This window comes from Monodelphis domestica, chromosome 4 (genome assembly GCF_027887165.1).
Source record: "Monodelphis domestica isolate mMonDom1 chromosome 4, mMonDom1.pri, whole genome shotgun sequence".
NCBI classification, from domain to species: Eukaryota; Metazoa; Chordata; class Mammalia; order Didelphimorphia; family Didelphidae; genus Monodelphis; species Monodelphis domestica.
The window spans coordinates 265,111,104-265,123,279 of NC_077230.1; the positions used below are offsets into that span (position 1 = coordinate 265,111,104).

The following is a 12,176-nucleotide window of genomic DNA, read 5'->3' on the forward strand; positions in this document are numbered from 1 at the left end:
CTACTTTGTGACAGACCACTAGTACTCTCTACCTTGGAACTGTAATCCAGAACTGCATATAGTCAATAGAACTGCCAATCAATGCTAACTTTTTCAGTGTCAGGAAAGGGTCCCCTGTCATCTCTTTCAGACCAGTTGTCCATCTTTGGACTGAGAGCTCCTGAATCTACTCCTGAATCTGCTCCTGTTACTATGACCATATATGTGAGTTGAGATAGACACTCTAGTGTCTCAAACTTTTGCCAAACTCCTTAGTTTTCTTGAGTCAGAAAAATGTTTAACTGGCCTTTTTATTGGCTCTGCTGTACCAAAATTTGATTTGAGGCATTATTCTAAAGTTGTTTGGAGGGGAATGCTGAAAGAGTTCAACTGGATTGCTTCAGCTCCACCATCTTGGTTTTATCCCCCTCTCCTCCAATAAAACTCAAAATGCCATTTGCTGAACTGGATTAGTGGCTGGTGCTGGCATTGGAGTTGGTGAGTTAGAATGAGCATAGATTCACCTTAGCACTAGAAGGGAGCAAGGAAGAGCCCTAAGGGAGATGTTCCACTCATATATACTCTCAGAGTGAAACTCTTATCCTCCTAGGAAAGATAAGCTAGGATCTAACATCTGAGAAGCAGCTAGAGCAATAATAATAAAAAAAAAGAATACAAAAGTTAAGATTGTTTTATGGGAGTTGGAAAGAAAGAACACACTTGCCATCCTTGTCATAAGAGATCATGGATTATTAATTTCCCTTAAGAATTGGGGAAGAAGAAAAGGAAATGAAGAATTGGAGTTCCATTCTCAACAGAGTATGGAGAATGAGTTTTTCCTGGAAGATATCAGGAGATTGTAATCTTGACTTCAGGGAATTAGAGGAAACTTCCAGATAGGGAAAGTGATTTTGCTGGAAATAGTTTGATGGTGGTGATGGTGATGGTAATTATGATGATGATAATGATGATGGATTCTGAAGGTCCAAAGGGCTCTGAAAATAATTCAGAATCTGAGGTAGAAGAATCAGGTACAGGTAAACTAAGAAGGACAACAAAAAATTTAAATGATATTATTAAATATATTTGTTTGTAACTCCTATCGGTCTTTATACTCAAAGTAAGCCTTTTGGTGGGGTCAGAGCTAAGATGGGAGAGAAAGTATAGGGGTCCAACTGATTTCTACCAAATTATCCTCCAAAAAGCAATGATTAAACACCTCAAAATGAATTATGGAGCATCATAGCCCACAAAAAAAGACAAGGTGAGGTAATTTTTTAGCTCCAAACAATTTAGAGGGCCAGCATAAGGAATCTAGGGTACATGGGTGGAGGTGGAACTCAGGGTGCCAGGGCAGGTCATTGAAGTAACAAGCCTTAGGTGCACCTGAAGCAGTAGCCAAAGCTTCTGGAACTCTCAGTCACAGATGGTAAGGGGAGGTTGGACAACTGCTCAGAAGATTAAAGGGCTCCTTTTGCTGGTTCTGGGTGCAAGTCTCTTGTCTCATTGCCCATGTGCAGAGCCAGGTCACAGTCCTGGGATGCAGTAGAAGGTTGAGGAGGAGCACCAGCATATACCAGCACTTGTAGCTACAGAGGAGCAGGGGAACCTGGTCACAGTTCCAAGGCATGAAAGATTGCTTGGGATTACTCAAAGACCAGAGCATTGGCCAGGAGAGTATTAAACACATCTCTCCTTACATCATATCACCTTGGAAGAACTGAAAGCAGATAAAGCCCCAGTGCCAGCTCTGAAGGCAGCTGCACAAAGAGCCTGAGGCTTGGAATAGTGCTTCTTTCACCACAATTACAGAGCACGACTATAACAGGTTTTTTTTTTTTAATTAAAAGAAAAGAAAAAGGCAAGAAAATGAGCAAATGAGAAAAAAAAGAACAACATAGAAAGTTACTTTTGTGACACAGAAGGCTCAAACTCAGAAGACAACAAAATCAATACTGCTGCATCCAAAGCCTCCAAGAAAAATATTAATTCTTCTCAAATCCAAAAAGAATTAATAGAGGAGCTTAAAAAGGACTTAAAAAATCATATAAGAGAGATAGCAGAAAAATTGGGAAAAGAAACGGGAATGATACAGGAAGAAAAAGAGTCAACTGCATGGTAAAAGAGGCACATACACAAAAAAAATGCTGAAGAAATTAGCTCTTAAAATCAGAACAGGCCAATTCGTAAAAAAAAAAGGCACAAAAATTGAAAGGAAAAAAGAACTTGTTAAAAAGCAGAATTGACCAAATGGAAAAAGATACACAAAAATACACTAAAAATTCACTGAGGAAAAAAGCTCTTTACAAAGTAGAATTTGCCAAATGTAAAAGGAAGGACAAAAGCTCCCTCAAGAAAATCATACTATTATAAGTATTAGAAAGAGTTAGACTCAGTTAGTAAACCATGTATAAGATGTCAGTTATAATAATAGAATATTAACCATAGTATTAGAAAGAGTATAGTTTGGCATATTATAATATTGTCATGACTGAATATATTAAGAACTTCTGTTGGAGGAATAAAAACTTCAGGTCTGTGTTGTTATCTAGGGAAGCTGAAGCCCAAGCAGAAAGAGCTGGGTGTACATATGGCTGTATTAATGACTTATGCTAATTAGCTATAAAAAACCCTATAAAACATTCTATTGAACATCTGTCTATATGAAGTCTTATCACAGTCTGGGTGTGGTAAGATCTCCAGCTTTAATTTACCACAATTAAAATTTGGATCTTCAGCTCAGAATTATGGCCCAGAGATTTGTTTATTTTTAACAATCATGGATATTTTTCCTGGCACTGATATAATTATATTAGCTAGCAAATGACTATTTTTTTAGGCTAGGAAAATACTAGGCTAGCCTTGTTGAATAGCGCTTTTGAAAAATGTCAAGTAACAATCCTTTATATCGAGTTGAACTAAAATCCAATAGATTGTGAAAATGTGACACATTTTTGAAGTAGTTAAATTATATGGCAGGATTAAGTAGATTGTGGAAATAGACAGAATTAATTTCTTTTTAGAGGAGAGATTAAAGATTAAACAGGTTGATTATTTTCAAGTTGTGAGAGAAAAGATATCTTTCCTCTATTTCCTATCATCACTTTACTGTCATCCACTTAAAAACTTAAATCACCTCATATAATTTGATAAAGCTTTATCAATCAAGAGTCTAAAAAACTGAAATAGGCACCACCATTTTTTTTTCCTTTAGAAAGAAAACGTTTTATTGTGGAATATAATGTAACAGTGAAAAAAATACTAGCACAGTTCAGTGGGCACCCTACACAACAACAGATCTGAGTAATATATTAAAAAACACCTGCTCACAAAGACCTACTGGAGAATATATGTCTCTTCAATGCTCTGGAAAGTTCCCAGCAACTCTCATGAAGGATGCATGGTTCATTTAGAGATAGAGACCCTCTGGGGAGCCTTCTTGTTTCTTACAAAGTGCATTTTCTCTAGATTTTTTAAAGTCTTCATTTGTTATTGTCATTCTCTTTTCTCTTAGGACCAGCCTCTGTACAAATTCCAATGAGTTCTTCTCCAAATAAGTTATCTTTAGCCATGATCAAATCCTCTGCCGAAGTCATTATGCTTGTATGACCCTGAAAAACTTTCTTGGTCTTTATGTCTCCTAGCAGGATCTCAAACTTTTGGTCAATCTATCCTGATCTGATTAGTGTTTGATCCAAAGTTTCTATTTGGCTTGTGGCCATAATCCCTTTTCACATCTCCTCTAGAATCAAACCCATCCAACTGGTTCAACAGTTCCAGTATTCACTGAATTCCTCTTTCTCCACCTGAAATTGAGTCACACCTTTTGGTCCCAAAGACATCAATTTCATCAGTGAAAACAATCAATGGAGTGTTTTCCTCAGCTGCTCGGAACAATTGTTGAACAAGTTTAGGTCCATCTCCTATGTACTTCTGTATAAATTCAGAACTAACAACTCTGAGGAAGGGTGCTGAGGTTTTGGTTTGTTATATAGCTTTAGCTAGCAAAGTTTTGCTTGTGCTAGGTGGGCCATAGTGAATGATTCCTTTAGATGATTTAATACACATTTCTTCATATTACTCAGGATGAGTGAGAGGAATCCCCACAGATTCCTTAATTTCTTGAATCTGGTTATCGAATCCCCCAATATCAATCAGCATATGTTTCCTGAGGGGCCTTCTCTACTTTCATTAACATAACAAGGGGATCTGTGTCATCCATCAGAACTCCTATTACAGCATGAACCTTGCGGTTGAGGAGGATAGAACATGGTGGTTCTAGAAGATCCTTGTACACAAGTATCAGAATACTGACAAAATGCTCTGATTCCACTGAAGTTGACACAATGGTGTGATTATCATCAACAATCTCAGATTGTTCTTCCTCTTGCTTTTCTTGCAGTGGTTTCATTTGTTTTTAACTTCTGATGACCTCTTCTTCCATGAGAAGAAAATCTTTTAATTGTCTCCAGTTCAAACAATTTTAGTCCGCACCAAGTGTGAAGCATTGCCATTGGCAATTGTCAGTTACCTGTGGCTGGTGGCTTCTAGTCCCTTTGTTTCTTCTTTTTTCCCAGCCTTAGTTGGAACTGAAGGTTCAAAATTCTTTCTTGTCTTTGTCATCCTCATACCTTTCTGACATTGGCCTCTGTTTGGAGATGGACCACTAATCAAAATTCATTCTCATCATTTTCTTGTTTCCTTCATAAAAGGAGAGATGTTGTTCCTATCTTTACATATGTGAGATGCTTTCATCATTAAAATTTCTTTGTGGCTCCAAAGGTCAAATGCAGGATCTTTACACTCCCAACTCTCCTATGGTCTCCCTAGGCATTGTCATCTTGAAAAAGTTATTTGGGTCTCCCTGGTTCTGGTCATCTTTTTTATACCTTTATCTTCTGTCTTAGAATTGATAATAAGTATTGGTTCCAAGGCAGAAGAGCAGTAAGGGCTAGGCTATTGGGGTTATGTGACTTGCCTAGGGTCATACAGCTAGGAAGTATAATGAGTCTGGATTCAAACCCAAGACATCCCACTTTCAGGCCTGGCTTTCTATCCTTTGAGACATCAACCTGCCCTCCAGTATTCACTAGGAACATATCCTAATGTTTGGGAGTGATAAAAGGAGGACCAAAGTATGACAGACATTAATTTAACACCTACTATGTGCCAGGCTCTGTACTAAGCTATAGGGAAACAAAGACAAGAAATCTGTCCATTCATATGATCCATATTTTGCCATTGCCATCACCACGAGAGGATAACGGATTTGTAGCAGAAAGGAATTTCAGTTCCTCTCCATTCCACTGAAACAGATAAGAGCCTGAGGCCCAGGAAAAAGAAGTGATTTGCTCACGACTCCATTAGCAGTAAGCATCAGAAGTCTTCTGATGCCAGAAATAATTATCTTTTGATTGTGCCATACTGACTCCCTAAAACAAGGACCAGAGTTCAGAGGTGAACTTGTCTAAGGTCACATAAGTAGTTAAGTGCTAGAGTGAGAATTTGAACCCATATCTTATGGGCTGGATGGTGAGAAGGGAGGAGGGCAAATTGCGATTTTCATTGGGCCATCTTGCCTTCATAATACCATCAATCCCTTAAATTTTGACTTTCTTTTGCAGAATTTCTTGCCAGGATTATGGAAGCATTTTTAATGCCTGAAATGGAAAAATTGGCAATATTGGGCACTGGGAAAAGTTTCATTTTGCTACTTAAAGACTGGAATAGCCCCAGAAATATTAAAAACAGAGAAAGACTCATCATATTCCATTTAATTTAAATTGCTTCAGAGAAACTTCCTGGCGGAAGAGCCTCAAAGCCTTTAGGAATCAATGCTAAGACTTCACACAGCCCCCTCTCATTCGTTAGTACAAAACCTTTTACACTATTAGTCAAGAGTCATTACTAGGGGCAGATAGGTGGTACAATGGAGAGAGCCAGAAATAGAGTCAAGAAGACCTGGGTTTAAATCTAGCTTCATACACTTTCTAGCTATGGGACCCTGGACAAGTCTCCTAACTCCAAGTGCCTATCCCTTATCACTTTTCTGTCTTAGAATCAATACTTAGTAGAAACACAGAAGAAAAACATTTGCTTGGTCACATGGTTTGATGGGGATATGATTGGGCATATAGACTTTAAATGATCATTCTACTACAAATATTAATAATATAGAAATAGGTCTCTTTTTTTGTTTTTGAATCCTTACCTTCCATCTTGGAATCAATACTGTGTATTGGTCCCAAGGCAGAAGAGTGGTAAGGGCTAGGCAATGGGGGTCAAGTGACTTGCCCAGGGTCACACTACTGGGAAGTGTCTGAGTCCAGATTTGAAACCAGGACCTCCCATCTCTGGGCCTGGCTCTCAATCTGTTGAGCCACCCAGCTGCCCCCTGGAAATAGGTCTTGATCAATGATACATGTAAAATCCAGTTGAATTGCTCATTGGTTATGGGAAAGGGGAGAGAAGAGGGAAGGGAAAGACTATGAATCATGTAACCACGGCAAAAATTCTAAATTAATTAATTAATTAAATGAAAAACAAAGAAAAATGAAAATAAAGAATCAATACTTAGTATCTAAGATAGAAGTTAAGGGTTAAAAAAAAGTCATCACTAGACAAAAAAGTCTTTCTTATTTTTTAGAACAAAGTCTTTGTCACGTACAGCTCAAGATTTGACCAGTTAGTCAAGGAAGTTTGTCAAGTTAATGAATATCAATTTTCCTTTGGGTGGGGCAGGATTTGTTTGGTTCAAAACTTCTTCACCCAAAAAGGTTTGCAGAACCACACCCTGAGTTAGAAAGTCACCGAAAGTCATTCCCTTATCATTATGGGGTAAAAGGAATGGCCAGAGATTACCTTGTTCACCCCAACTTCCTCTTATTGTTGTTGTTCAGTAAGTTGTGTCCAATTTTTGAGAGTTTCTAAAGAGATTAATTCAGACTCTTCCCTAGAAGATCAAATACTGAAGATGAATTTTAAATCTTTGTCTACTTAAGGAGGAGATGGGACTCATTGGAAAAGACCTTTATGTTGGGAAAGATTGAAGGCAAAAGGAGAAGGGAATGACAGAGGATAAGATTGATAGTGTCATGTGTGGAAAGAAAAACTAAAGCAAGTTTTGGACTTTCTGCCAATCAGGTGGAACAACCAGGAGGTGGAATTTTAGAGAGAAGATACTGACAAGACTGACAGTTGGTGGGAGAAGGGTCAACAACACTATTGGACACAAAACACAAAATCATAAACTGACATATTGGGAGACCTTGTTTAAATAAACAAATGATTGAAATTGTATTTATGCAAAATGTAAATATGTATAAAGTTAGTTCCATAAGGGCTTAGGCAAATAGAAAGATCAACAGATATTTCTATTTGACTGACATCTAGATGTGGAACAGTGTATATTATTGTATTATATGTAAATAATCTCTATAAATAATGTATATACTATAATTAGGTTAGTAACAGTGAGAGAATCTATAAATATTTAGCATAGCATGTATATATGTTGTATATAAGATTAGGCTATAGATTAGACTAGAGACTTAGATAAGAGTTATAATAAGTAGGGAATAGATTAGGAGTAAGTTAAGTTAAAGCATCGCATAGACAATTATACTTAGAAATAGATTTACGCTGCATTTGTAGATAGTAATGTTTTAATTATTTATTTTAAAGCTGATGCTAAAATTGTGTTTAGTGGAAATATATATAGATAAAATAGTTTGCAAATAATAATAGATATATAAAATAGGGAAACTATTTGTTTTATTTTAACTTAGTAAAAGTAAGTAGTATTAGAACTAAGATTTTTTGTAATGGTTTTGTTCAAATATTTATTGTACTGAATTTATTGTAAAACCCTAAAACTACCCTTACCCAAACTTTCCTGTATAGAATTCCTTAGAATAGATAAAGTTAGCATAAAATAGTGATAGAGTAATTGAGGGAAGTTTATTATCTTGGGGAAAGTAGTTAGAAATTAGACTTAATAGATTGGTAACTATAATAAAAGTAAGTGACCTTAGGAAGGTCACAACAAAAAAAGGGGATGATTGTAGAAAGGAAAACTAAAGCAAGTTTTGTACTTTCTGCCAATCAGGTGGAACAAACAGTAGTTGGAATGTTAGAGAGAAGAAAACTGACAGTTGGTGGGGGAAGGGGAACTGGGAGTGGCAGTTGGTTTCCTGACACACTCTCTTGGCCCTGGAACTGGAAGGAGCCTCTCTCCCTGTCTCTGGATAGAAGTGCCTCCATTCATGATTTTCCCAACTGTGTGCTCTACCTGGATCCCTGTGATTGTGTTAATTGGACAAAAGGAATTAAGGAAAGCAGTTTGGACTCTAAGGCTGGTCTTTAGGGGCGTCAGCCTGAAGAGACAGGCCCAACCAGCTCTGAAAGTCAGAACTTTTCTTTCTCTTGCTGTCTACTGCTAACATTTTGAACTTAAGAAAACTAGCACAGATTAGCATAGACAGGAATAAAGAAACCCTCCATCAGCCTGTGAGGCCTGGCCTTAGCTCAAAAGCAGATAGAGACTCAAGCCTCATCTAGGGAAATCCCTCTTCCCTGAAACCTCCCCAATCCAAACTTGTTATTAAAATTTATCCTTATTTAAATAACCACAGTCAGATAAGAGGACTATCATTTCAGGGGACATATAGGGAGCTGAAACTCAGGAAAGCCATTCAACTATAAACTGTCCTTATTGGACCCCTGCTGGGCAACTAAGTCTGGGGGGAGGCTTATCCCTCAGGAGGATCCGTGCTTACCTGCTCTGGGGTATCTGCAACATCAATCTATAGAGAAGATATTCCCTCAGGCTATCATAAGTGGCCCATTTCTTGGGAACCCCGTTTTTCAAAAATAGTCTCTTGGCAGGGGGCATCTCTTTCCTTTTACCTCATAGGCAGCCATATTCCCTGTCTCCCTTCAACTCCTCCATTCCTGTTATAAAACCTTCAATATCCCCTGTCCATCAATCCCCTACACATTTTCCCTATAGATATTACACATGGAAACAATAAACTAGGACAATCTTCAAGAGCTGGTGGAAGAGAGAAGGGCCTAGCATGACTGTGGAGTCATGAAATCTAGGACTGTCTCCAAGCATTTATTTTATCATTACATATGGTGTGGTATGGTATGCTATGCTCTAATCTAATTTAATCTAACATAACATAATATGGTATAATATAAGATATGATATGGTATGGTGTAACATAATAAATGTAATATAATGTAAAGTAATATATTATGATATAACATAATAAATGCAATATCTTATATCATATGATATCATAAAATATAATGTAACAGTACAATTATACCATTCAAACAGGTGGGTGGTTATCATTTATAAAGCTTTCCAAGAAAGGGACTTTCCCAAATTCTCTGTTTAAAAAGCTTTGCAGTCAGGAAGTTCTTCCTTGTGTCTAGGTTAAATCTCTTGTCAAGGAGAGTATCATTCTTCTGCTCTCACATGTGACAATAACTACTGAAGAAGAGCCCATGAGACTGGACCATATGGGAGCCAATAACATAGAAAAAATGCATCCTGCTATGGGTCCAGTCCTAGGTTCAGGAATGGAGCGCCTGGGACTTGCCATGTGAAGTCGTTTTGACAGAGCTTTGGAAATGGAGAGAGGAAACTCTGGAAGCAGTTTTGCACAGTCTTTTGGAGGTGCTGGTGGCCATGTGCCTGGGGTTGCTCAAAAAGCCTGCTGGATATTTGTGAGAGAGATCTCCCAATTTTGTGACTTTATATGGAAAATGCTAAAAGACAAATTCAATGAATGTGGCCATGTGTTGTCTCAAACATAAGGATGAAGAGTGGCAAATCCAAGAGTTGTGACGAGGTCAAGTTTGAGTCTGAAGAGGTGGCAGAGAGAGCTTGCCAGATGATGAATGGGATAAAACTCAGTGGCAGAAAGATTGATGTGCAAATTGATAAAAATGCTTAAGCAGTTGCCTTTTTTTTTTACATCAATACCAGACTTCCAATTTTGTATTTTGTTTTCCCTGTTAACCATTTAAATTTGTTGGCTGAATATATAAAGATGTTAAAATTCAGTTGCTTTCCTGGGTGATTTTAATTACTTTTTTAATGACTGGGATTCCATTTGACTGTTTGCATTGAAATTGCAATGTATGCAGTTTTTTTGGTCATTATGTCTTTGATAATAAATACCCGTTACTGGGGAAAAGAAAAAAAAGAATAGCCCATGAAAGTGTCCTTTGGGGTTGCTTATTTACCCCAAAATTCACTGCACCCCACCCCACCCAAGTCTGTCCATCACTATTTCTTGCCTGTTAAGCATTAAGTTCAGGTCAGAATCTGTATTCAACTCTATTTTAGGGACAGGGCTCATGGCTCTAATATTTGGATAAGGTATATTGTGCTCCCATTGGGCTGCTGGGTGGAGGGGCAGGTGAAGTGAGGAATGTCCCAAAGTGTCATCGGACACAGTAGAGAGGGGGAGGGGAGCAGCTCCCTCAGTCTTTCTAGTAAGGGGGGGTACATGTCCACAGTCAGTGCTCTGAGTGCCATCTTTCACAACTGTGCCATAGGTTTGCCATAACTGATATAGTCTTTTTTTTTTTAACACTTTCTGTCTTAGAGTAGATACCAAGTATAAATTCCTAGGCAAAAGAATGGTAAGAGCTAGGCAGCCGAGGTTAAGTGATTTACTCAGGGTCACAGAGCTAGGAAGTGTTGGGAATCCAGATTTGAACCCAGGCCCTCCTGACTCCAGGTCTGGTGCTTTAACGACTATGACACTTAGCTGTCCCAAAATATCTTTAAAAACTATTTAGGGTAGGGGCAGCTAGGTGGCTCAGTGGATTGAGAGCCAGGCCCAGAGTTGGGAGGCCATGGGTTAAAATCTGACACTTTCTAGCTATGTGACCCTGGGCAAGTCACTTAACCCCCATTGCCTAGCCCTTACCACTCTTCTGCCTTGGAACCAATACACAATATTGATTCCAAGATGGAAGGTAAGGGTTTAAAAAAATAGAGGTTTTTCATTAGAATTGGCTGGCTGGTTCCTGCTGTCATTATAATTTACATGATATTAAGATAGAAATATCTTTCCAATTTGGGCCTCCAGTCAAAAAAAAACAACCAAATCCCAACTGTAATTGCTGATGAGGGCACCAATAATAGATGCCCACAGATAAGATACCAGCCTGGAGTCTTGCTGGTAAGATGAAGATCAGGCTCTCATTTAACATGTATAATTACATAATAATTTTCACATAAATCCTAGAAATCTTAAAACAGAGAGAATATTTAATCTTTTACAAGAGAAGGGAAATAAGCATTTTTTGTTGTTGTTGTTCAGTTGGGCCCCATTTGAGGTTTTCTTGGCAAGAATACTGGAGTGGTTTGCCATTGTCTTCTCAAGCTCATTTTACAGATGAGGAAATGGAGGCAGATAAGGTTAAGTGACTTGCCCAGGATCATACACCTAGTGTTTGAGGCTGGATTTGAACTCAGGTCTTTCTGATTCCAAGGTCTGCACTCTGCCACCTACCTGCCCCCAAGCATTTATTTTATACTTACTATGTGCCAGGCACTGTGCTGAATATCTTATTTGATCTTTACAACAATGGTCTGTGGTAGGTGCTCTTATGATTCCCATTTATAATTGAGAAAACTGAAGCAGTCAGAGTTAAGTGACTTGCCCAAAAATCACACAGTAAGTGTGTGAGACTGAATTTGAACTCAAATCTTCCTGACTTTCAGGTCTAGGGCTCTATCCACGATGCCAGTTAGCTGACATTATACAAGATGTGTTTAGCCAGTAAATATTGGTTTACTTGACTTGATATTTACTTGATATTTGTAAGAATTTAAAATTTTAGGTTTTATACTAAATATGAGAATTCTATAGTAATATTGTGGTTGCCAATTTAAAGATATTATAACAAGTCAAAATGACTTTTAGTAGCTTTATCTACAAAGAGGTGGAAAGAGTGAAAGTGGAAAAATTTAAGAAGGTAGCGAATTATCTAGCCTATCACCCTAAACACTGCTCGGGTGTGGGGCTCAGACCCAGCAAGGCTTTACCAAGGAGAAGATCCAAGCCCGAGATCCAACCTGAAGGTCCCTGGACAGGAATTTCAGGATTTTTTATAGTCCTTTTTCCATGTCCTTTCCTGTCCCTTCCTCCACTTTATGGAAACCAATT

The 12,176-nt window shown here is 38.0% G+C and overlaps 1 pseudogene; it reads right to left on the bottom strand.

Annotated features, from left to right (window-relative positions):
* Window positions 1-2,873: 2,873 nt before the first annotated feature.
* LOC100013778 (26S proteasome regulatory subunit 4-like) lies at window positions 2,874-5,282 on the bottom strand (annotated as a pseudogene).
* Window positions 5,283-12,176: the final 6,894 nt, after the last annotated feature.